We start from the raw sequence: 26980 nt of genomic DNA on the forward strand, positions 1-26980 counted from the left end.
ATATATATGTACACACACACTTTATAACAGCATTTTAAAAACAATTAAAAGGCGGCTCACAATACACACCCACACACATAATATTCCTACAAGCCTCAGAGTGTCAAACTAGTGAGAGGAGATACAGTGGTACCTCGGGATACGAATTACCCAGCTTACGAATTTTTCGGGATACGAATAAATCCCATAGGGATTTATTGTTTCGGGTTACGAACGTTTTTTCGGGTTACGAAAAAACGCCGGCGCTGTTTTAAATGGAGCCGCGGCAGAGCCGCGGCTTTTTTTCCCATTAGCGCCTATGGCAATTCGGGTTACGAAGGTTTTTCGGGTTACGAAATTAGCCGCGGAACGAATTAATTTCGTAACCCGAGGTACCACTGTATTGGATAGACTTACTAGTGATAACATAGCACTTTATTTTCTGGCAATGGCTTTGTGCCTTTTAACACCAGCATGTCAAACAAATTCAGCTGGCAAGTCCCCTCCCAGTGGATGCAGATAAGTGATGAAAACAGCCTTGCCTATGAACATCTCATGCATCTGTTGAAAGTGCAGGAGTCCTGCCTAAGTAGTCCTTGAGGAGCACAGATCAGTAGAAATTTGTTGCTTTCATTCTAGTTCATTTAGTTCCCCAAACCGTGTCATTATCACTGGGTAAATCTGGGATGTGCGTATTATTGAAAAAGAGTTACTATATGTAGAGACGAAGGCTTTCATGGCCGGCATCCATAGTTTTTTGTGGGTTTTTCAGGATATGTGGCCATGTTCTAGCAGAGTTTCTTTCTGACATTTCACCAGCATCTGTGGCTGGCATCTTCAGAGAATGTTACTATAGTTACTTCAGAGTTACTATAGTTTAGGGCTTTGTGCTGCTGATGTTGTTATGTTCCTTCAAGGTGACTCTGGCTTATGGTGACCCTATAAGAGGGTTTTCTTGCCATGATTTCTTCAGAGGAGATTTGACACTGCCCTCTAAGTCTGAGAGAGTGTGACTGGCCCAAGGTCACCCAGTGGGTTTCCATGGCTGAACGGAGACTTGAACCCTGGGCTTCCAGGATCTTTAGTCCAGCACTCAGGCCACTGCACCACACTGGCTTTCTGGATGGAAAGCTTTGTTACCAACTAGCAATGTGATGCAGTGGGTTTAAAATAATAATAAAAACCTTCCATAAAACACTTTCAGTCTAGGCACTCTATGGATTTAGCTACACAGGACCTATGTTCAACCACCTCCAAGTTATATCTGATAGTGTCCACACTACACATTTATACCACTTTGATACCACTTTAACTGTCATGGCTCCAGTCTATGTAATCCTAGGATTTGTAGTTTCATGAGATGATGCCTGTGACAGTTTCTTAAAATTACAAATGTGTCCACAAGACTATTCTCTCTCTTTCTCTCTGCCCTCAGAAGCACATAGCCTGGCAAGCTATGTCTTGTGGTGGACTATAAACATTTCATGAAATTAAGTTTGGAAATGATGGGCCCTGTTGTTATACTTCTTGTCCTTTAATATTCTTTTTATGGTTCTCTGCCTGCTTACTCTATTTATGCATTTGCTGCTCTTTTTGTTTTCTGTCTACCCCCTTAATAATGTCCAGCCACCAAAAGAATAACTATCCAGCAGCCATACAAATATGGATGGAGAGCTACTACTACATTTATATAACCTCTTAAATAAATCTTAAAAACCTAAATCCTTACTGTAGTTTACTTATGGGTTTATTTACTAGCTGTAGTACCCAGCATAGCTCAGGAGAATAGTTATTGTTAATGATTGTTTAGTTTCAGCTGTTCTGGAGGAGGTTTCTTTTCATGTGTTCAAATATTCCCCACATGGTGCACCACTCTATGGAATTTATCACACAGAAGGAATTTCTCTCAATTTCGAATCAAAAGAAAGTGGGTCCAGAACGCATTCACGTGAATTCGCTAGTTCAGCAAATTTACGTGAATACGCATTGCATTCAAACTGACTTCCCATTGCCCGAAATTGTGTGTGATCACCTCTCACGTAATAATGTTAAACCCCATGATTGCATTCGGACAGGGACGTAGCCAGGGGGGGGGAGTTCTGGGGGTCCGGACCCCCCTCTTCCATTAGAAAAATGAATGGTGTGTGCTGCTGTGCCGCCGCACTCAAGCCCCATTATAATGGTGGCACTTAGTCTGGACCCCCCCCCTTCCTAAAATCCTAGCTATGTCCCTGATTCGTATTGCCATTGGATTATACTTCCAATTTCCCTTGTCTGATAACGTCCAATGTTACATTTGAGAGAACATGGTTCTCCCACTTGGTTACCAAATACATTAATTTGCATTAATTAATTTAAAAATAGGTGCCCCAAGTTTTCACCCAAGTGAATCATATGTACGATGTATGGCCTATAAATTATAAATAAATCACACCATCCCAAATACCCCAATTTGACATAAATTTGTTCAGTTGGTTTACAAATTTGTATAAATTTGTTCAGTTGTTTGATACAATAACAAACAGAAACTTTATATAGTTATGGGAAAACTTCAGAGAAGGTCATTTTAGAGATCAACATATTTAAATCTTTCAAATGATGTACCATACTACTCTGTATGAATGGAGAAGGGGGAATGTGGGGTACTTCCCAGTCCTATGAAGTAAATTTCATTTTTGCCAGATAGAATATATTTTTAATCAGATCCTTCTGAGCATATCCTTTGAATCTAATCTAAACTTACCTGTTTAGAAAATCTAATTATTTTTAAAAATTGAGGTGTCTCCAAACCCTGACTCCAAGCGAAATTGTGTATGCCAGACAGACTATAATTCAAGGCAGACCATTACATATGATGAGAATCCAATTACCTCTTTCCTTGTGATGCAGTAACTGACAGGCATAAACAATTTTATTTATAGAAATGTTTTTGTTTTTAACTGCCATCAAACTGACTTTGATTTATTGTGAATATGAATGAGAGACCTCCAAGTTATCCTGTCATCAACAGCCCTGTCAGGTCTTGCAGACTCAAGGACATGGCTTCCTTTGTTGAAACTATCCATCTGTAATGTGGCCTTCCTCTTTTCCTGTGCCTTCTACTTTAGTCTTTTCTAGTGAGTTATGTTTACTCATGATATGGCCATTGTATGACAGTTTCAGTTTAGTTATCTTGACTTTTAGGGACAGTTCAGGCTTAATTTGCTCTGGGACCCATTTAATTGTCTTTTTCAGCAGTTCACAGTAGCCATAAAACTCTTATCCAGTACCACACTTCAAATGAGTTTTCTCACTATCCAACTTTCACAACCACACATAGAAACGGGAAACACAATAGCATGGACAATCCTAACTTTAAACTTCAATGATATATCTTGTCACTTAAGAATCTTGTCCAATTTCTTCATGGCTGCCCTCTCAAGTCCCTGTCTACTTCTGATTTCTTGATCATTAATCATTCTGATTAAGCCAAGGGATGGAAAAATCTTGAACTATTTCAATGTCTTTATTGTCTACTTTAAAGTTATGTAAATCTTCTGTAGTCATTATTTTTGTTTTCTTAATGTTCAACTGTAAAACTGCCTTTGCATTTTCTTCCTTGACTTTATTCAGCAATCGTTCCAAGTCTTTGCTATACTGTACTATAGTGTCATCTGCATATCTCAAATTGTTGACGTTTCTTCCTCCAATTTTCATGTCTCCTTCTTTTAAGTATAAATCCTGCTGAGTACAAGTGAAACAGTATACAAGTTGAACAGATAGTGTGATAAAATACAGCCTTGCTGGACCCCCTTGCCAACTGGAAACCATTCTGTTTCTCCCTCTTCTGTCCTGACAGTGGCCTCTTTTCCTGAGTAAGGTTATGCATTGGAAAACTGAATGTTGTGGTACACCGATTGCTTTAAGAGTGATCCATTGTCTTTCATGATCTACACAATCGAAAACCTTGTTATAATCTATAAAACACAGGCTGACATTCTTTGGAAATTATTTGGTGCAATCCATTATCCCATGTATGTTAGCAATATTATCCTTAGTGGCATCCCATCCCTGGTATCACCTGGTGCCAGGGGTCTGATGGAGGGTGGTGGCCAAAAAGGCATATTCACCCTTCACTGTGGCAGTGGCTTTCTCCTCAGGAGGACACCATCATGGCAAAACCTGAAGGGCTGCAGTTGCCCTCCTCTTTTCTTGCAATAACCACATTGGCAAAATTTAGAGGGGGTGTATTGCCCCTTCTCACCCTGCAGCAGGAGGAGGGCCTAATCATGTGCCACCCCTCTTCTGAGGTATCACCCAGTGTGGGTTGCACCCCCCTAGTAATGCCATTGATTATCCCTAGTGCCTCTTTCTTTCCTGAACCCAGCTTGGACATCTGGAATTTCTTGTTCCATATTGTAGAATGTTGAGCATACAGTGGTACCCCGGGATACGAATGCGCCGGGTTACGAATTTTTCGGGATACGAAAAAATCCCATAGGGATTTATTGCTTCGGCTTACGAAGGTTTCTTCGGGTTACGAAAAAACCGCGGCGCTATTTTCCGCCACCGGAGGGCAGCAGAGAGCTATTTTTCCATTAGTGCCTATGGGAATTCGGCTTACGAAGGTATTTCGGGTTACGAAATTAACCGCGGAACGAATTAATTTCGTAACCCGGGGTACCACTGTAATTTTGCTTGCATGGCAAATTAATGCAGTAGTCCTATGGTTACTGTAATCCCTGATGGCCTCTTTCTTGGAGACTGAGATATATGCTAAATGTTTCCAATCTGTGGGCCATTGTTTTGTTTTCCATATTCATTGACAGTTTTTAGAACTAGAGTAGATTTTGCCTCAATAGATTAAAGCAGCTCTATTGGTATGTCATCTGTTCCTGGTGAGTTATTTCTCTCAAGTGCCTGGAGTGCAGCTTCCACTTAAGTTTCTAAAATTGGAGGTTCATCTTCAAATGCTTCTTCCTTGAGTAAATCTGCCCTTCTTTCATATCTTTTATATAGTTCTGCAGTGTATTATTTCCATTTTTTAAAAAAAAATTCTACTTGTTCGTGCAATGTGTTCCTCTGCTGGTCATTAGAGCATCCCAACTGAGTTTAAATTTCCCTTTGATTTCTCAGATAATTTGGAAGAGATGTCTTCTACTTCCTTTTTTGTTGTTATCTTCTAATTCTCTGTATTTAATATTATAGTAGTTCTCCTTTTCCCTGTGCATAAGTTTTGAACAGTTGCATTAAGGATTCTGGCCCTATTTCTGTCACCTTAAAGCTGACAGAACTATCCTTAACTGCTTGAAAAGTTTCATCTGTTATCCAGTGAGGCTCCTCTTTCTTTTTGGCTACAGAGAGCGTTCTTTTGTGTTCTTTCCTGACAATGTCCTGGCTTCAGCCCAGAGTTCAGGATCCCAGTCATTTAGGATTAACTACAAATCTGTTTTTTAAGATTATCTTTAAATTCTTACAGGAAGTTCATGGTCTCTGTCACAATCTGCTCTTGTTACAGCTTTTGCAGAGAGAATGAAACTTCTCCATCTTCTGCTTCTAATTTTGTAGTCTTTCTGAAAGGAACCCTAGTGCGCAGTGGTTAAATGCTGATACTGCAGCCATTTAAGCCACAAGGTTGTGAGTTCGATCCCAGGGGCTCCAAGGTTGACTCAGCCTTTCATAGGTTGGTAAAATGAGTATCCAGCTTGTTAGGGGATAGCGGTATAGAAATATACATGCTATTGCTATTTCTTTAATTACCATCAGGTGATGGCCTTACAAAATTCAGTCAGGAAGTCACCTGCTTTATTTTTTTATCCCAGACCAAATTTTCCTACAATATGTGATTTTGCTCTGTTTCCTACTTTTGCATCCAAATTGCCTATGATTAATAGGAAGTCCTGTTTTGGTATGTGATCAATTTTCTCCTGGTCTCCAACATACAATCTTTCAATTTCTTATTTTTCTGCCTTTGTAGTTGGAGCATAAACCTGGATTATGGGTATGAAGTCTTGATGATATTTGGTCAGACTTTGCATTATAGTCTTTGACTACTTTTGCTACAACTCTCCCCACTATCAATACCATCTCTTGTATCCCATTTTGGGAGAAAATAGACACCTTGAATCCCATTTTGGGAGAATGGTAGTATATAAATCCCATTTCTTCTTAGATATTCATTTCCAAGTAAATAAATATATAGAGAAATGTATATATCTCTCATCACTATTAATATCACCCCGTTTCTTCTTATATTTTCATTTCCTGTGTATACATGTATATTGCTGCATATTTTCTGCTTTGTTGCATTTATAATCAAGAAGTACGTTGTAATAAAGAAAACTTTGTATCTAGTAATTAAACCTATTAATTTCCCCATTCTCCATCCCTTGAAGTCTCCCCATTTTACTTTTTGACTCCTACTGTTAAACTACACAAGGTTATTTACATCTCATTTATATTCTCAAAACAAAGGTAATGCAAATTTTAAAAGAATGATCTTGAATTATTAAATATGCCTATAAATGTCTCAACTCTTCAGCAATGAAACACTTTTATTTGTTGAAGTTTCTTTGATTTCTGAATAAGAGAAGAAATACTAACTTTGTGACATTGCAGGTATTTTATCCCAGTGATACTTCCTGTCTCTTGTTTCTCTAAATGAAAACATCATGTTACTAAGAGGGAATTACTTTCAGTTCTATAAATAGTTTTAAAATTAGATTTAGAAATGGAATGTTGAACTTCAGAAGTTTTAAATATAATACAAAGCCAGAGTAGTAGACTCATTTTAGGAAGGGGAGCTCACTGGCTCATGCTTATTTCAATTTAAGCTAAAAAAAATAATCTCTGTATTAAAAAAACACCAAAAAAACCAAGAAACTGGTAAGGGTCCAGTCCTATGTATGTGTATTCATAAGTAAAGCCCATTGAAATCCAGGGTAAATTAGCATAGGAGTGCAATCTTAGTCAAATACAGTACCATTAGTCAAATAAGTCTTCAAATGATCTGAACCTATTACAAATGATTTTTACTAGAGTTTATTTGTTGCTTTATTGTCTTTCTTTTTTCCCCTTCACTCTTGTGACATTGATATGTATGACCTTCCAAATGTTTTGCACTACAGTGCCAAGCATCCCTCAATATTCACTATATGATGGCTATTAGTAATGGAAGCTGAAGGTAAAAAAATAGCCAGAAGCAGCCTATTCCTGACTAAAGAAATAATTCAGTGTGCTGGTTATGACCTATAAAGCACTACATGGGTTATGTCCAGGCTGTCTGACAGACTGTATCTCCCTGTATGAGTCTGTCTTAGTATTGAGATCTGCAGGAGAGACCCTTGTTTTCAGCTCTACCATGTTCAAAGGTACAGTTGGTGAGAACATGAGATAAGGCCTTCTTGATGGCTTTCCTAAAACTATGGAACTCACTCTCTAGGGAGGCTAGAATGCCTTCCTCCTTGCTGTCCTTTTGTAAGCAGGAAATGATGTTTTTATTTCAACAGGCTTTAAAAATTGTTGGCTTTTAAGAAAAGAGCTATAAAAGGGTACTGTTTTGTTTTAAACTGTGCTGCTGTAACTGTGGTTTTTTTTTTTAATTTAATGTGTATGTTTTAAATTGTTTTAATATGGGTAATAGTTTAATTCTGTTTTAATGTTGCCCTTTTGTATGTTTTTAATTATGTTGTAATAACTTGCCTTTATAAGCCACCTTGAGTCCCAATCTTGGGTGAGAGGTGAGGTACTGACAGTGATGATGATAATGATAATAGTGATGATGATTGCATCTGCAACATAATCAACTCCAACTTTACCTTGTTTTTACCTTACAGATTGTCTAGACCATTTGGGGTAATGAAAGGAAGGTGGATGTCACTGTAGTTTTATTTTTCAAATTGACAGCACTATCCTTCTCACTTTCCTATTCTACCTGCCAAAATTGGTGGGATGAGGTCACACTACAACTGGATTTCTCTCCAGCCAAACACAGGTCACTGCTACGCTTTTATTTTGCTTAAAGGAATAATCAGAAACAGCAATAGCAACAACACCAGTAATAACAGCTTTATTTTTACCCTATCTTTCCCCCAAAAAACTGGGACAAGGTCAGCTCAGGAAAAAGGGAAGAAGGGGGGAAGAAAAGAAGAGAAAGCTGGTTTCACTTTGTAAATATTTACACATGAATTTCATTAAAGTAGCTTATCGGTTAAAGATAGGCCTTGAGTTTGAATAAGTTGAAGATTGATAGTCTAATCAACGCTTCAACAAGAAACAAAAGTGAATGGGAGTTAAAAGAGCATGAAGGGCTTTGAATGATGTTTCAATGACAAGAGAAAAATATATGATAATAGGAATGGACTGCCTTTGCCTATGTAAGCTTGCAGGATCTGCATCTTATCATTAGCTTCAGAGGTTCAGCTCTGCTTTCTAACCCATGGCTGTTGGAAAAACAACTTTCAGATGCTGACAAATGGGTCTTCTCAGTGGGGGCATCACAGTTGTCCAATACTCTCCTGACAAGACTGGAGTGGCTCCCACATTGTTGCTCATAACTGGCAATAACAGTGCTAAGGTGGTGGTGGTGGGGTTAAGAAAAGATCCAAGGCACTGAAGGCAGAAGTCCTTTGCTGGCTGGCACTAGCCACTGCAGAAGTATAGGCAAGAGAATATATATTTCCTTCCCAATGCCTTAATTTGATGGGAATTTCATGCTAGCATTCAGGCTTTGGCTTTGGGGACATATTGGGGAACAAAGAGAGTTGTTTGCCTCCAACCCTGACCATGCCATTTGGGGTCCTAGCATCAGCAGTACAGCCATAGCATATTGACCAAGAATGAAGAGGTTTAGTATTCAGCAGCTCCTTGGGTACTTTTCTAGGAACCATAGGAGTGTACCTTTAGATCTCTGAAATCTCTTCTTGGTATTTAATTTTACTGTTTTTTAAAGTATTTTAAGGCTTTATTTATTTACCCAATGTCACTGATTATTATTTTGATGTGTTCCCTGTTGATTTATATGCTGCTCTCTATTTTTATGCAGAAAAACAACACGTAAGTTTTGTTTTTAAAAGTTATTAATTTCTTCATGGAGAGCTCCCATAAAGAGCTATCCTAGCATTTGGGAGTCTGGCTGTATAAATATGGTATAATTAAAACTTTACGGTGAAACAGACGGGCTGAATGAAATGGCTCCCTGCCAAAGTGGCCAGAAGCCATGCTGAAGCTATACTTCTGTCCTTAAGACCAGAGCAAAAAGACACAGGGATAATCCAAACTCCTAGTGGTACCGGTTGGCCCCGGTGTGCGTGGCCCACCTTGGGAGTGGGCCGTGTGGACAGCGGGAATCTGACCCACTTCCAGACATTCTTTTGTGCCCATCTGCTCTGGCCCATTGTCTCATATTCTTTCATACTTCAATTGCAATTATATTGCAGTTTTTACAGGGATGTAAGAGTTCTTTGTACTTTCCCATTGCATTCGCCATATGCTGGAAGTTGTGATGAATGTCATTAATGTCATATATTCCACAAGGAATGGGAATAGTATGATCTTCCAGAAGTTGTACTATAATTCCTAGCATTCTTCATTAACTACTAGTTAGCACTGATAGATGCTGCAATCTAGCATTTGGAGGGCCACACAATTCTCACCCCTGCACTATGAAGTGATTACCAAAAAAAGGAAGAAAATCTCTTACTCTTGTGGAACAAAACAACACATAGTAAGGGTAGAAACACCATTTTGAGTTCAGATATTTGTTGTTGTTTTTATTTGTTCTGTTCCTTTAAGCCATTTCTGAGTTTTATTGACTCTAAGACAATCCTACCATAGGATTTTCTTGGCAAAATTTATTCAGAGGGCGGTTGCCTTTGTCTTTGTTGGAGGCTGAGAGAGTGTGACTTGCCCAAGGTCACCCAGTGGGTTTCCATGGCTGAGTTGGGATTGGAACCCTGGTCTCCATAATCCTAGTCCAGTACTCAAATCACTTCATCATGCTGACTCTCTACATCCAAATATAGTTTTTGTTGTCTTATACGCATTCTTTAAAACTGTCTGTGCTGCATGAGTGGAATGGCTGTTTTCTGCCTTTGAGGATTTTAAAATAAATAACAAAAAACAGGTATGCCCAAAGAATAATGTTTATGAGCCTGCATGTCTTATAGTATACAAAAAACAATTATGAATACATTGTTTGTAAGCAGCTGTCCATCTCCTGGCCTAGATTTAAGGAAGCCTTTAAAATGACTCTTCTTTCCTTTCTATTCAAACATTCTCTTTACAAGAACTATTTCACTACATGTGTTCTTATTTGTTAATTCTAGAAGTGTGATTGAGCAGTAAAAAAAAAAGTATGACATTTAGAACCCCTTCTATACATTTGCTAACAGTTTTCAGTTGTAATACAGATACATTCCAGAAACTGTAATGGCAAAAAGAGACATAGCGACAAGCCTCTGTGTGATAAGTGCAGTTAAAAAGCAAACATTGCAAGAACAAAAAACAAATCGATTTCACTAAGGCAATATTGAATGCAATAGATAACCAGTTTCACAGTGTTCTTATTTGCGTTACAAAACCAATGGGCTTAGATAGCATACAGTATTTTAGGCAGGATTCAAATCTTTTCACGAATGAGCAGAAAACATGTCCTTGCCTCCATGGGGTGGTGATGGTGGGGTCAATGTTGTCTTCCTTCTGCTCTTTGTGCATCATGAAATGAGGCTCAGCTGGATTCCTGACTTTGATGATTGAATTTTCTGAGGCACAGAGCTGCTGTCGGAAAAGAAAAGCTGCACACGAACAAGTAGAACAGCATGCATGCAACCTTGGATTTCCACCATAATAAAGTCAGACTAACTGTTATTGGGAGGAAAATCAAGTTATTGGATAATGATTAGTTCTTACGGAAACAGAAGCTACTGAAAATCAGCAAAATGAGGAAGATGTTGGCAAATGAATCATTCTGTCTCAAACACGCCTTTCCTTGCTGTTAGAGCAGTGGTTCTTAAAAGTGTAGGGCATGATCCCCAAGAGAGGCATGATAGTTGCTCAAAAGGGGTGCAAGATGTCTCTTTAAGTATTATCCTCCTTCTCTTGAGGAGAAGAAAGAGAAGGATGACAACATTGAAGGAGATTTCTGCAACAACAGCAGCCATGTCACCCACGTCTGGGTGCTGGGGAGTAGGTGAAAGCAGGAAGGCTTATAGACTGGTGGCGGAGGTGACTGAGGTGGGACAGTAGAGGCCTGGGAGCAAAAGTGAGGCATCATGATGCCAAGGCAGGAAAAGGATGTTCAGGCTGGAGCTGTTAGTGGCAAAAGAGATGGAGAGACGGAGAAGGAGAGTGAGGAGGGATAGCTGCTGCTGTTGTCAACCCTGCCATGGATACTGTAAAAATCTCGCTTACTGTCATTTGCCTTCTCTTCCTTCTCATTGAAATGAGGATGATACTGAGATTTTTTCAGCAATGTTGTCATTCTAGGAGGCCCATGAGAAGGCTTCTAGATCAGTGACAGAAGCAATAGTTGTGGTGGCAGCCTGGAAGTGAGGTGGAGATGTCATGGTGCCAAGGCATGAAAGGGAAGTAGGTCAAGGTTGTTGGCAGGAAAGAAGATGGAAGCTGCATCCACATTGCAGAATTAATGCAATTTGACACCACTTTAACTGCCATGGCTCAGTGCTCTGGAATTCTGGGAACTGTTGTTTTGTGAGGCAGCTAGCCTTCTCTGTCAGAGAGCTCTGGTGCCACAACAAACTACAATTCCCAGAATTCCATAGCATTGATCCATGACAGTTAAAGTTGTGTCAAGATGAATTATTATTATTTAATTGTATTGTTAATTTAATATTGTGAAGCCGCTTGAGTCCCAGTTCTGAGGAAAGAGTGGGATACAAATAAATATAATAATAACAATAATAATATTTCTGCATTGCAGGTGCAGCTGGAGATGAGATATTGAACTTAGGTACTGAATTTATTTAAATAAAACTGTTCTAATATGGACAGTGTTATTTCTTTATGAAATGTTGAACTATGAATACACACGAATGACAATACGCACATTAAACAGACAAATATTTGTATTCATTTACTGCATCAAGCGGGGGCCAATGTCAGGATGTAGATGTAAAGGAGGTCATAGGGTTAAAAAGACTGAGAGATTATTAGAACAATTGGGGAGTTTAGATAGTATAGGGGGCCCTGCGTTCCTATACTCATTCTGAATTATTTAGCGCAGGTTTCCCGTCTGCTTGTCTATCTATTGTTATGCATGATCATAAATACTTTGTGTATCTATGTTACCAAACTATGTGATCTAAGAAACTACTAGGATCAGTGGACATGTAAAAATTCACCCCTTCTGTATCAACTTCCCCTTTGCTTTTTTTTCTTCCTCGTTGTTGTCAACTTGACAAGATGGTGAGGTGAAAGCTCACTGGATGTAGGGATCTCAAATATATGTACAGTCTAAAATAAATTAGTGAAGTTTTTTTATTAGCAACTTGATGCAATTAGATTTGTTTGTTTGATTACTTAAGTCATTCTCAGCCAGAGATGTACTAAAGATTGAGGCACATCTGCTAAACTCTGCTGAGGGAGACTGATTTCTAACAGATTCTGTCTTCATATTTTTCCAAAATACAGTTGTAAATCCTTGAAGAACTGTTTCCTAGTTCCTTTCTCATACCCATCAACTAATCAGCTAATCTGAGAGGGCAGAGCCCTTCCTGTTTTCACTTTTGAAAAGGGATTGTTGATAGCATCAAAAGTAATGGGCCCTTGAGGAGATTCAGAAGCCCTAGTCCTGGCTGGGATCCCAAGAAAGTCAATCACCACCAGGATGAGAATTACCATTTGGGATCAGTAGTGTTGGAGTAAACTTTGAGGTGCACAGGCGCATCATGACAGAACCCATAGCCACAAGCACAAGGGAAATTCAGAAGTGCAGGCAGCTGTGCTGATCCATGTCAACAAACAAATTCTAACAGTTTTCCATTTCTACCAGGTGACAGTCTTTTGTAAAACCAATTGTCCATTCAAATACTCATCATTACAACAGAATTGTTAGGGGGGAAACCTTTTCCCCAGCTGCTGTGAGGATTTCAGCTAAGTTTGTTAAGATTGTGGGTGGAAGGAGAATATGACATCTTTGGACATAGAGATCAAAGCATCCTAGCACTTAAGACTGTGTGAACCCCTGGCTCTGTTATATTACAACTTGATGTCTTTTATTTGCTATTGTGAAAGAGTACAGATTGGCCCGGTTAATAACATTTACTACTTGAAAGCATCTTACCACCTGCTGTTCCCATTGTTATCTAGGTTGAAGTACTATTCTGCCATGACAGTAAACTGGAAAAGGCCTATCCATTTAGTTGGCTCTGCTTCTGTTGCATGTAGATTTTTGTGACCTTGGCTGGGTGTAATGTGTAATCATTTGAGAGAGAGCTTTACAGATTTTCAGGTAGCTTTTATTTTACCCCCTAGCAAGAATGAAGCCCCAGAACTGATGTCATGACAATCGTATTTCAATAGAAGCTTTGCTGAAATAAATGGATAAGTTTGTATTTAATAATCCAGGATTGTCAATCACTGCACTTCACCACACTCCATATGTTAATCTATGTAACAATCCACCCATCGTTCATACATTTATTTTTAAAATGTTATACTAAGTTTTCACCCCCAAAAGCAATTCCAGCCTCATATTCATAAAATTATTTTAAAAACAATACAACCATAAAAAATAGAGTTATGAGAGACAAATAAAGCAGGGAACCAAAACTAATTCATCTAAAATCAATTTAGACTGTAAATATGATTCAGTTTTAAAATGTCAAAATTATTCTCAAAACAATGGGGCAAGTAGGGGTGGGGAATTAAAATAGTGCCTTGAAGATCTGGCAACATTTGTTTCTCCCTTGACTGGGTATCTCAAAGTTGGGGCACCTGTTGAATATGTTGATGTATTGGAAGGAAGATATGCTATTTTCATTGTGCTTGATGGATTCACATTATGTGCATGTGACCTGGACAACTGGATAGCAATTTACAGTGCAAATGTGTGTGAGTGTTGGTACAGTTGTCATGTCAGTATTGTGTCTGGAAAGCCGTTGGTACCAGTTCATCCCACACAATAATATTGATTCAAGGTGTCCTGCAACCCTCCCTTCCAGTTCTGACTTGCAAGAAGCATTTCTAATACTTTGTGTGCTCTGGTGTGTGTACAGTCACACCTTTTCCTGTCATCATATTTCATACTGAATGTAACAGTATCCCTTCTAGGCAGTGCAAATGGATTGGTTAAAAGCCAAGAGGGATTTCAGGATGACAGAAAAACAGAGAAATTTTTAACACCAAATATTTTATAAAGGTTACACGTAAGGGAATAGACACACACAGAATTTGTCTCTTGGTGAATGTAAAACTCAAGTTGAAAAATATATTGAATTCTAATGGTAGTAAGTAGTAATAGAAAACTATAAGTACATGTAGCAGTTTCTGATCAAATATATACAAGAAATGTATGTTAACTTTTCTGCTGAAAATATCACTCACTTTGTGAAACTGGATTGCACTGGATTAAAAGAGGGTGATGGTGAACATTTTATTTGGAATCAAGAAGTAGACTGAGTGGGTTGTATTGCCTCTGAAACACCATATTAATCTGTGGGGAAAGAGATCATTTGTGTATGCATTTGTCATGTAAGTATGTATGCATTAGCCACCCCTTTAATTAAAGATTTTAACATAAAAAGAGCCATGTTGGATCAGACTAATGACCTATGTGATCCAGTGTTTTTTCCCCACAGTGGCCAATTTAAATTGTCCATTCAAAGCCCACAAGCAGGACATGAGTGCAATAACACCTTCCTGTCTCTCCTCCTAAGCAGTTAGTATTGAGAGACAAGGATGACCCAACTTTTGCTGCCAGATGCAAAAGTCAACGTACACTTTCCTTTACAGGTGTTGAGTGGATTGGCATTTGAATTTTACTTCAGCAATGTGTTTTTCACCCTTGAGGACAGTACCTTAGTTTAGGAGTCACAGGGGAGGCTGTGTGCCACTGACAGCTTTGGCCTCCAAACTTAACTACTTAACTACTGTTTCCCATCCCTTACTATCTGCTGCCTGAAGCAGCCACTATAATTTGCCTCATGATAGGACCAGCTCTTTTATGAAGTATGCAGCATATTACATATGACCTTGACACATATGACACTTTTCTAGGCATTTTTAGGTCTTCCAACATGATTCTATGGTCAGTTTCTTCCAGGTGTTGATAACACAGTTGCGCTGAAGGACCAAGAGATTCTTACAAAGGTGTTCTCTCAGTTTTAAAAAAAGTGTTCTTTTTATATGCAGTCTTTCCACTTTCTTGAGAGTCCTGCACTTCTAACTCCAGCAAATGTGGAGGGCTCACTGTATAGCCAACATAAGTAGTTCTTCTCCATAAGGATGTCTAATCCCCCTTTAAAGTGTTTGCATATCATGCACATAAGCTGATGTTCCTATTGTACCTAGAATTAAGATGATTTTAAGAACAAGAATTTATTTTTTCTCTTTTTTCATGACTGGTTTTGGATGAAGTTGGCACTCTAATTCTTCTTGTGAGACTCTCAGATTCAGTACATACTTGCACCAATTAGTAAGGAGAACTGCTTGTAATGGAATCAACCGAGTACATCCCCACCTGAGACGTCTGTGCAAGTGGATCCCCACATGGACGGATATTAATTTGACATTTAATGATTAAACGGCTTAGTATGTGTCTGTATTAGGACGTTTTCTGGTTGAAAAAAGGGCAACATGGTCTCTCCTCCTCATTCTAGGTTTAGATATGTTGATGGCATCCCCCACCCTATCTGAGGCAGCAACTTACTTTAGGAGTCTAGGGTAGGGCATGTGACCTACACACTGCTTTGCCCTCTAGGAAACATCTGGGGAGGAAGGCCTCTGGAGGACAGCCCTGGGTTCTACTAAAATCCACCTCCCTGAATTGTCACCTGAAACGGTTGCTTCACTTTGCCTTATGGGAAGACTAATCATATTAGAAAGTACATCAAGAGATCACACAAATAGTACCTTCCTCATTAAGTGAGGAAAATGTAAGATTACATCTTCTGTAAGCAACAGTACAATTCTACAGAAGATGACAGGTGGCCTTAAAAACATTATTTTGACCGGTATAGTACTAAACAATTGTGACAGGTTGCAGTCATAGTGACAATGTCTACATGGCAACACTCAACAGACAATTTGCCTTGTAAGATCAGTTGATATTAACAGACTGTGTTTTATTGAGACAACTCCTGACAGGATACATGTACAAATGAGCCCAGCATGCCATTTTGCCTTAGGTGATGGAAGATGACCTTCATTTTTAAAGGAGGGTGGATCAGTGTGCTATAGAAACACTGACAAACTGAAATAATAAACTAACAGTACAAAACTGGATTCCAGCAATTATAGTTTGTAACCAGGTAGCAACTGTCACCTTTAAGCAATGACAATCCCAGTCTCCAGGAGCATTCCACCATCATTTCCATTCTAATTTGAAAGTATACTTGGCAGGTGTGGCTCGAGACATTTTGCTGCCTAAGGAAAGGAGCAGAAAATGGTGCTTCCCACCTCAAACCAAGGTAAATGTAGCCAAAGTCAGGGATGTGACTCTTGGCACACAAGGCAGAAAATTGCCAAAGCTATCCATCTCTGGCAGTAAAAACATTTTTAAAAACCTTTAGTGACTGAAAACCATCTGCCTGAGATGGCTGCTGCATTCTACATAAAGGTAGGAATGACTCTGAATAGTAAGAAAACTAATTACATAATCACCCATTATTAAACAATATAGGAGTCTCTCATTGAATTGGAAGTCTCTAGAGGAAACATTTAAAGAAAAATCCAGTCAAACAAGTTTTGATAAGTCATTATAAAAGAACCAGGAAGAGTCCAAGTTCTAGCTCCATTTTGGGTGATCATGACATTGGTTGTTTTGATTTGTAGCTCCAGAACTCTGTATACAGATGGACTTTTTTCTGTTAACAATATATTATTATATGATATTTCAATTTTTGAGATTAATTTTTTTCTTAAATGCAATCCATCACATGTTGGAGTTAGTGCAATTTTAGCCCCATCATCTCTCCTTTTTTCTTTTCTTCTCTCATATCAGAAAAAAACAGGCTGTTGAACTGAAATAAATTGATCATTAATTAGAATAATAAGCTGGCCTCTTAAATAAAATTAAATAAGGCATTCTTTTGGATATGTCAGGGACACCACAGGTATGCATAGGTAAGCACTGACTTTGGAGAATAATGGGCAACATCAATTAATGATTGATCCCCACACCAGGTAATTCCTGGAGACACATGTGTAAAAACTGTGATAAAAAACCTGGCTCTGAGAGACCCTTGCCTCTTCCGTCTCCTTATTGGACTGGCCAGTTAGCAGTGTGGGTAGATAAGTATGAATAAGTGTCTGAGTGTGAACTGATGAGTGTATTCTAATAAGGGTCATTTAAACTGTAAAACTGATCAGTGGGCTCGAACAGACAGGCCAAAATAAAGCTGCTTCAGGTCACTTTGAAGGTTTGCTGTTTAAATGATACATGCATCTTAAGAGTCCAGAAGCTGCGCCAAAGCTGCGCTTCAATCCTTAGGATTGGAGCACGGTTTTGGCATGGCTACTGGCCTCTTATAACACATGCATCATTTAAACAGCATACCTCCAAAGTGACCCAAAGCAGCATTATTTTGGCCTGTCTGTTCAGGCCCAGTGTCTCCATTGTTCTCAACCTTGTCATATTTGAAGTCAAGTGTATAAGATCCAAAATATCCCTTTGTGACATTAGAAACAAAAGGAATACTACTGGCAATAGATTTATATTGGTGGCATGCACCACCCGCCCATCAACAGAACTCTCCTCCACCAGTGAAGGATGATTATCAGCCCTCCTAGCCAATCCCAGATGGCCCTCCAAATATCACTTATTGCTTATTGCTCCCTTCCCAGAAAGGTCTCAAGAGTGATATGTACCATTCTTCATCTTCAGCAAGTTGTTGTCATGTGCCTTCATGTCGCTTCCGATTTATTCCAGAGGATTGTTTTTTGTTTTTGTTTGGGGGTTTTTTTTTGGGGGGGCAAGATTTCTTCAGAGAGGTGTTTGCTTTTGCCTCCTTCTGGGGCTGAGAGAGTGTTGGTTGTTATTTTTGGAAGAAGGGAACTTGTTTTAAAATTTTAAAATTATTTGACCATGGAAAGCTACTTTGCTCCATAAGTAGACGTCATATTTTTATATTCCCTTTTCCTTCATAGTATGTAGTCAAATATTTCTTTTTGACATTGAGTGCCTGTGATTGATTAATAAAGAATAATTTATTAATAAGTTAATTCATGAAGATTGTCCATGAACACCTGCCTTATAATGTACCAAAATAAAAAAATCACTGCTTATTGTGAGACCTCCACCACCAAGGCAAGCCAAGAGAGTGTCACGAAGTGTCAACCCTCTTCTGAGGTGTCACCCAGGATGGACCACATCCCCTAGTGATGCTCCTGCAGGGACTTCTAAATGTTATTATACCTTCCCTCCCTCACTATTGGCTATGTTGATAAGTGCTGCAACCCAAATCTGGAGAGCTTATACACTTGTCCCTCCATATTCGCTAGGGTTAGGGGCACAAGGCCCCACTGGATATGGAAAAACCGCAAATAACAAAAACACCATGTTTTTACTTGAAGGACACCTCTCTACGAATCTCTAGGTCCTCTGGTGCAACTCCATGGTCAATGTCCAACAGACATTGACCATGGAACTGCACTGGAGGAGCTACAAATGTCTAGTAGAGTATTCTCTCTAGGAATCTCTGGGTCTTTCAGTGCAACTTTTAGTTAAAGTTGACCATAGTGTTGCACTGGAGGACCTAGATATTCCTAGAGAGAACATATTAATCAAATCCATGCATAATCAAATCTGCAAATATCAAAGCTGCAAATATGGAGGGATGAGTGTAATTATACCAGATTCACTTTTTCAGGTCGTAAAACGGTAGATGTAATGTCCTAATTCATAGAGTTGTTTTAAAAATAAGTAGTACAGAGATTGTAGAAGCACTCTGTATGCTTAACAAGAGTGTCAAAAATATAAATAATGCTAACAGACCTACTGAGCCATAACATGGTATGTTAGTCTGGCTGTAATCCTAGACACAGTTATAAAGGAACAAGTCTCATTGAAAGTTATTCCATATTATGTTTACTCTTCCTTTGGGTTCCTCTTCTTTAATGAATTTTTTTCTGAACGTACCAATCTCTTTGTCTCTGTACACATTATAGCCCCCTCACTCAAGACTATTCATCAGTTCTTAGCCATTCAATGTGCTTGATCTGGATCCAGACAAACTCACAATTTCCCCTTCTCTCACAGAAATAAAATTACATAGTACTGTATTCCGTTCCTGCAGCAACGGGACACATAGAACCATGAGACCATCTCTTTCTCCCACTTGTAGCTCTCACATGGGTGAAAGGAGAAAATTTAGGGGGTGAAAAAATACTTGGGAGGAGCTAGAAGGTTCTTCTATCCATGTTTGGGGGTCCTGATCTGGAACAATACTAAACATGCTCACTTGGGAGTAGTAAAGAAATCAAAGCTCTTTCTCAGTTCTTGTCTCCACTGCAAAAATAAAGCATTTTGATACTACTTTAACTCTCATCACTCACTGCTATGGAATTCTGGAGTTTGTAGTTTTGTGGAATATTTAGCCTTCTCTCCCAGAGCACTCTGGTGTCACAAAAAACTACAAATCCCAGAATTTTATAGCACTGAGCCATGGCAGTTAAAGTGGTATCAAACTAGTGTTATTTCTGCAGTGCAGATGCAGCCTCAGATAGTGTGCTATGCCTTTAACATAATGTGTCATTCAGCCAGTATCAGAGGTTTCATCATTGCAGGGGCAATGCAATATGGACAGCTTAACATTAGCCTTATTTGAAAAGATACTGTGTTACAGGTTGGCAGAAAAGGACAACAGTGAATGGCTATGCTGAGAAACAGGAAGAAAAGGTGAACAAGATAAGCTATACAACAAACAGTCTGTTTTGGGCGGAGAACTAAGGGCCAAATTGCATGTTATATGCAAACCGATAAGCCTCCATATGTGTAGGGAATATGTCCCATTGTGAGTAAAGAAAGAAATTGTACAATGCTCATAAAAAGAAGGTGCTGGTGTCACAACCATTCATTGCTCCTTCCCAGTTATGTGCAAAGAGGCCCAAAGTGCAGGAGTTTATTTTTAAATGTTCTTATGAAATCTGAGACTCTGATGTTCTATCTACGCATGCACATGGCCTTGGTTAATTTATCATTTCTCACTAAACTTTAAAGGTTTGTGGCGATTGGTAGCTTCTTTATATCTTTAACTTCTATTTTTAAGGGTATTTAAAATTGATTTGTGCTTTTAATGTTCTCTGTTGGTTGCCTTGCACAAAATTTACTAAGGTAAGGTGACAAATAAATGCTTAAAAAGTAAAGGAATAGTTACTGGAGTGGGCTCATGTCTGCCATCCTGAAAGGGCAGCTGGTGCTGGCAGTTTTGACAGCATGGGCCATCTGTTTGGAAGTGTAAAGGGGACTAAAAGCAGGCCCCACGTCTTCTTTCCACTTTCTAACAAATAAGTGGCATCATCAGAGTTGACAGCATTGGCCATCTGTTGGGCGGCTGTGCTTCTGCTGCTCCTTATGTGTGGCATGCTGCTGAACACAGGAATCCTAGGATCAGAACAATGCTATTTCCAAGTTGGAAGCAGAACCTGGAATAACTACTTGTTGGTACTATAAATCCCACAAATCATGCTTGCTGGGGGGGGGGGGGCTGAGAGTTAAGAAATTACCAGAAATGTCATTTTTGTAACTATCTTATCCATATCCAGTAGAACCAGATGTAAAATACATGTGCATATCCAGTGGAGCCAAAGTTCAAAGGGCTTCTTGTTTAGTGGGAATTATGACATTTGAAATCTGCCATCCCTCTTAGACTTAAATGTTCCTTCCAACCTTTGCTTCAATCCTCAGAGGAACTGAGGAGAAAATGAATGTTTAGAACAGCTACAGTAGGCCCTTGGTAATCACTGGACTTTGGTTCCAGAACCCCCATGGATACCAAAATCCATGGATACACAGATCCCATTACATACAATGGCTTAGTAAAATGGTGTTACTGATATAAAATGACAAAAATCAAGATTTGCTTGAAGGGGAAAAGTTAGAACAATTTGTAAATAATTGGGAATATATATTGGGCGAGCTTGCTAGTGTTGCCTTTATAGACTAAGGGTGTGAAAACATAGCGTATAAATAATGCAGATATATAAACATCTTTAAAGTAGGATCGAATCACGTTAAAACTGTGACAAGGGACAGCATGACTGCCTGTTTCTATAACCAAGTCTTGCTAGGTTGGAAGTCAAGGTTCTGAGAAAGAGAATTGCAAACGTAATACAAAGGTAAGTGATTGAGATTGCCTTCTGTATTATTTTATGTGTTTGGAAATTTAAAAAATGCAAAAATAAATAAAATGGCAAAATCAAAGTTTGTTTTTGGATTATTGATTTTTTGGAATATTTTCAAGCCATGAATGACTGAATCCACGGATGCAGAATCTGTTGATATGGATAGCTGAATGTATATGTTGAGAATTTTCCTTGATACAAAGTATTCTGAGGTGGCTTGGTCCAGAATAGACAAAACTCATGAAAGGCCTGCTTGTATTGGAAATGAAAATTGTTAGAATTGGCTTGTTGACTTTTAAGATAAAACGTCCTTCCGTCATGCTGGGGAAAGAAATTCCTGAACAATGTTGAGCTGATGAGCTTACATGCACAGACATATATTTAAATTCTCTCTCCCCTTCCAAGCCTCTCTTACACATCTGCTGCAACTGCATCTTTTGGCTATCCTTAGGGGCATGGCTATTAAGACTGTCATGACTTTCAGCCAGATTTCAAAATTTTAAAACAAACCTCTGCTGTATATAAGGTAGGGGTGGGAATTGTACAGCACTCCAAATGTCTGTACCTAATATTGTACTTAATATTAACTGGCTATTTGTGATCCTTTGGTTATGGTCTTTCTGCTATTTTAATTCTTGGTAGCTGTTGCTGCCGGCATCCATAGCTGGCATAGCCAACAGTAAGGAGTACTCTGAGTTACAATTCCACAACATCTCCTTGGACTACATGATTCCCACCCCTGACATACGTAAAGTGTGCCAAGAAGTCTATGCAGACCTTGGCTTAGTTGAGACAGACCTCTGACAGGACTAGATGGGCCTTTGATTAGACCAGCAGAATTCTTCTCATGCAATTTAAAATCCATGAGATGTATGGGATAATATAACTGCTGTGGTTTGCATTAAATAAAGTAGTTGACTGTGGCTAGACTTTAAATTCTAGATAGTTTTTAAAGACACGGATTGGCCCTATTGTACTGTAGCATAACATTTTTCCTAGTTCCATCCCTAAACATATAATTCCCTATGTATGAGCCAAGCATTGTATGTGTAATAGTGCTTATAAAATGCAGATCCAGGTTAAAAGTAAATTTAGTTTACTCAGGGCTTGTCCTATCATCAGGTTGAGCAATAGCAAATGCACTTCTATACCACTTATAAGTGAACTAGCGTCTTCTAAGCAGTTTACAGTGTCTAAGCCAATTGCCCCCAACAAGCCGGGTACTCATTTTACTGACCTACGAAAGGATGGAAGGCTGATGTGGACCCTCGAGCCCTCCTCTAAGATAGAATTTACAAAGTTGTGGCTGCAGCACCAGCATTTAACCACTGTACCACCAGGGCTCCTGGAGTAAAAATTCACTCCTCCTCTCCCCACCTCTGGTGTAAGGCTGCAATTGTGGCACAACAGGCTTTCCTGAACAGTCCTTTCATAATGAGACCTCTGAGAACTTCTCAAAGCCAAACAATGAAGAAACAGCAGCCTGGGATGTGGTGTGTAGGAGTAATGTTGCAGCAGGTGTGACTACTATCTGTTTTTCGTTCCCTTTTCTCCCATGGGAAGGGACATCGGGTGTCACTACTGCCTTTTTCTCCTCCTCTTCCTCTGCTCCCATTATCCTGGTGATAATAAGAGATATATGGCTGAGTTATAGTATTTAAGATGATAATATTCCTATATTTGTTAATTACTAAAAAGCCTGTTAAACCAATGAAGAGATAAAGGACTTTGTCGTACTGGCCCTGAAATGGACCTAGTGTGTTCTAAACATGTGTGCGCACAGGTGCGCACAGAACGGGATGGGGCCAAGAACTCCATTTCACTGCACAGTGGAATGCCGCCTTTGCCGCTGGGCATTCCAGTTGCATCCCCATTCCATCCCAGAGGGTGCCATTTCTGAGAACTGTTTCTAAGCATTCTCAGAAACGGGCCCTCTGGGAGGGAATGGGGATGCAACTGGAACGCCCGGCGACAAAGACGGCATTCCACTGTGCAGTAAAATTGGGTTCTTGGCCCCATCCCGTTTCGTGCGTTTAGAACGCACAGGTACGATAAAGTCCAAAGATTATGCAAATCAGCCGTGGAGTAATGTGTGCTGTTATACTTATGCGTTTATGTTGTGGATATACAGATCATATCTCTGACAAGTGGCTCCTGCAGCAAAATGTTATAGTGTATTCCCACTTTTGTGACAGAGGAGGAGAGCTCCTGTGCAGTGTGCCTCACAGAAGTTCCTTCCACTTAAAGCATTCCGCTACCTGTTTCCATTTTCAGTATTTTAAAAAATAAAATGTATTATATTTTTGCTAACCACAGGGCTTCTCCATGCATGATGACACCCCCCTGTTTTTCAAATAGTTTTTTGGCTCAAGTTTAGGTCTTTCTGTTGACACGATTGTTTTCGTATATAGTTTTCACCATAACTTATTTCCATTTCATCCTTTGCTCTGTAATTGCTCCCCATGTATATTGATTTCTTACTTTCTGGAAACTGTGCTGAGAACAGCTAACTACACTTGCTTTTGCAGTGAGTAAGCAGCAGAGAGGATGGAAACAATTTTGATCTGAGGTGGAATTCCAACTCAAAAAGGTAGTCCCCACAGATGACATTACACTCTTCTTGTATCATTAAACATTGGTTGCTTGCCTGCTCTTCGTCAAAGTGAAGACACTGCCAATTCAGAAATTTAACACAACTCATATCAAATTGTGGCTTCTCACAAACCAGCATTAAATTCACAGGCACAGAACTGAGGGAACCACTGAAGCACAGGGACAAACACATACCCATTTTGTACTTAATAATAATAATAATAATAATAATAATCATAGATTTTATTTATATACCGCCCAATCACTGGGAATCCGAGCGGTTTACAATAGAGGGGATAACAGACAGTTCCCGGCCCACAGGCTTACAATCTAAAAGACACGACACAAAAGGAGAAGGGAATGGTGAGGGGGGCGGGAATCAGGTCCAGCATTCTTCTCTCCCTCTGAGGCCTGGACCAAGGCAGGTGGACCGGAGGGAGGGCTCTTCTTCTTCAAGCCAGCCCCTGATGGAACTGGGCCAGCCTACTCTCTCCCTCAGAGGCCGAAAGATGACAGTTAGGGAGGGAGGAGCCTCTTTCTTCAGGCCAGCCCCTGATGGAACTGGGCCAGCCTTCTCTCTCCCTCAGAGGCCGAAAGATGACAGTTGGGGAGGGAGGAGCCTCCTTCTTCAAGCCAGCCCCTGATGGAACTGGGCCAGCCTTCTCTCTCCCTCAGAGGCCGAAAGATGACAGTATAAACTTAATTTATACTGGCTAATTAACTACATTTCTACTTTCAGAGATACTGTGGCATTATGGTCACAGCCAGGAAGTTCCAAATCCATACAATTACAGTGAGCTCTGAGCCGTAGGATTTCCAGTGTGTTTGTACAGCTATTTATTTTTATTTTTAATTTATTTCATTTATATCCCACATTTTGCCTCACTCAAAGTAGTTTATTCCCAGAAACTTTGGTCACCAGCAAAAGATGACAGCAAGTCACTCAAGATATCAGAGGAGTCAATACACAAGCAAATAGTTAGATGGATTAGGTTTTCATTTCTACTGGAAAGGGATTGGAAGATAGGGATGGCAACAGATGGAGTTGGAGAGTACAGTGATACACACACACACACACACACACAAATATGGTAAATTTGTGTTTGTTTGTTTTTCATTTTGCAACCTGGGGGAAAAGTACTTGGAAAGCTAATGTGCTTTAAGTGACTTTGAGTTTTCTTGATATGAGTTACTTCTTATTATGCAATTTATTTTGTTACTAAAGAGTTTTCTTTTTAAAAACCTGAGTTATTCCTTAAGGGAGAGTGAAGGGAAAGTTATGGTCACATGTCTCTGGAGATTATCGCACTGCGTTCTGAGAACGTTCTCATCACGTGATGAGAACGGAACGCATTTGAGTATACCGCACGTATGTGTTCCAGTCGGGTTCTCAGAACGATTAAATGTGTTCCAAATGTGTTCCAGGAGGGTCCAGATTTGAATGTGTTCCCAGCGAGCTGAAACGTGATGAAAACGTTCCAACAGAAGTGTGTGCGGTATTCTTATCCGTTCTCAAATCCGTTCCCTCATTCCTCCGTCTCCTGATTGGCTGAAAGAATGACAGGCAGGGAGGCAGGGAGACAGGGAGGCAGGCAGGCGAGCGACTGCAGTGAGGGAAGGTGTGTGTGTGTGTGAGAGAGAGAGAGAGAGAGAGAGAGAGGGAGGGAGAGGGGGGGAAGAAGGAGGGAGGGAAGGAAGGAAAAAGGGAGGAAAGGTGGGACAAGGAAGAGAAGAGGAAAGCAGGGAAAGAGAGAGAAAGAGAGAGGGAAAGAGGAGACCAGAGCAGAGAGCAAGAGGGAGAGGGTCTGGCTGCTTCTGGGGGGGGGGGGCCTCTAGTGTCATGTCCAGTGGGGCTCCTGTGCTGTCACAATGCAGGAGGCAGGGATGCCCAGGACCTTCTCCTCCTTCAATCCAGGAGGGAAACCACAAAAGCTCCTCTGTTTGGAGCACCACACAAAAGCAAGCAAACAACTCCCAGAATTCCATAGCAAAGAGCCAGACAAGAGTTAAAGCGGGGAGGGAAGCTCACAACCTGAAGGCACACATTACATGCACACACACAGGAGCAAAAGGGTGTCAAGCTGCCAAAATGGGATGACAGCAGAGGACTCTTCTTTTTTAACCGGTTTAAAGAGCTGCAATGGCTGCCGGGGCTCTGCCCTTGGTCCAGTCCCCTCCCTTTCCCTCCGCTTGAAGGGACCTCTGTGGAGTTCCCTTAAAGCCCAGACTGCCAAGGAGGGGACTCTGCCCTTGGCCCATCATGTTACATAGGTTTTATCCTATTTTCTTCAAACATATGCCAGCATATGAAGCCCCAGCGTTTTATAGGGGCTTGCCTTCTTTCCCTCCCAAGAGAATCCTCGGACTCCCTTCGGAGGGAAGACAAGATGGGGGGGGGGCGCTTGCCTTCCTTCCCTCCCAAGAGAATCTTCGGAGGGAAGACTTCTCAGTGAGGCTGAGAAGCACTCTCCCGGCCAGAGTCCCTAGGCTTACTGAAATCCCCCACCTCCCTTCCCCATAGAAATCAATCCAAAAACTGAGTTTAAAAGGAGCAGAGGCGAGCCCTTTGGGTCTGCATCTGGGAGAGATTTTAAACTTCGTTTTTGGATTGATTCCTATGGGGAAAGAGGGCAGAGAGAGAGAGATGGCAGGACATCCCCATAGCCAAGCATCCTCTGCCTCACCAGAGGAAGACCCATAGGGCTCACTGCTCTTTTTAAACTCCGTTTTTGGATTGATTCCTATGGGGAAGGGAGGTGAGGGATTTCAGTAAGCCAAGCCTCCCTTTTCCCTCTTTCCTGGGAGCAGCGCCTCTCCCAAGCCGTCCAACCACTGAGTGGCGACGTCATCAGAACACAGCCCACAAAACGTAATACAGCAAACCGTTCTGAGAACGGTTTCAAGAAAAAGG

At 40.1% G+C, this 26980-nt stretch overlaps 1 protein-coding gene across 1 annotated transcript in view; it reads left to right on the forward strand.

The window, feature by feature from the left end:
* Positions 1-26980, forward strand: part of ERAP1 (endoplasmic reticulum aminopeptidase 1) — an 83953-nt gene that overhangs the window by 4718 nt on the left and 52255 nt on the right.

Source organism: Sceloporus undulatus, chromosome 2, assembly GCF_019175285.1.
Source record: "Sceloporus undulatus isolate JIND9_A2432 ecotype Alabama chromosome 2, SceUnd_v1.1, whole genome shotgun sequence".
Taxonomy (NCBI): Eukaryota; Metazoa; Chordata; class Lepidosauria; order Squamata; family Phrynosomatidae; genus Sceloporus; species Sceloporus undulatus.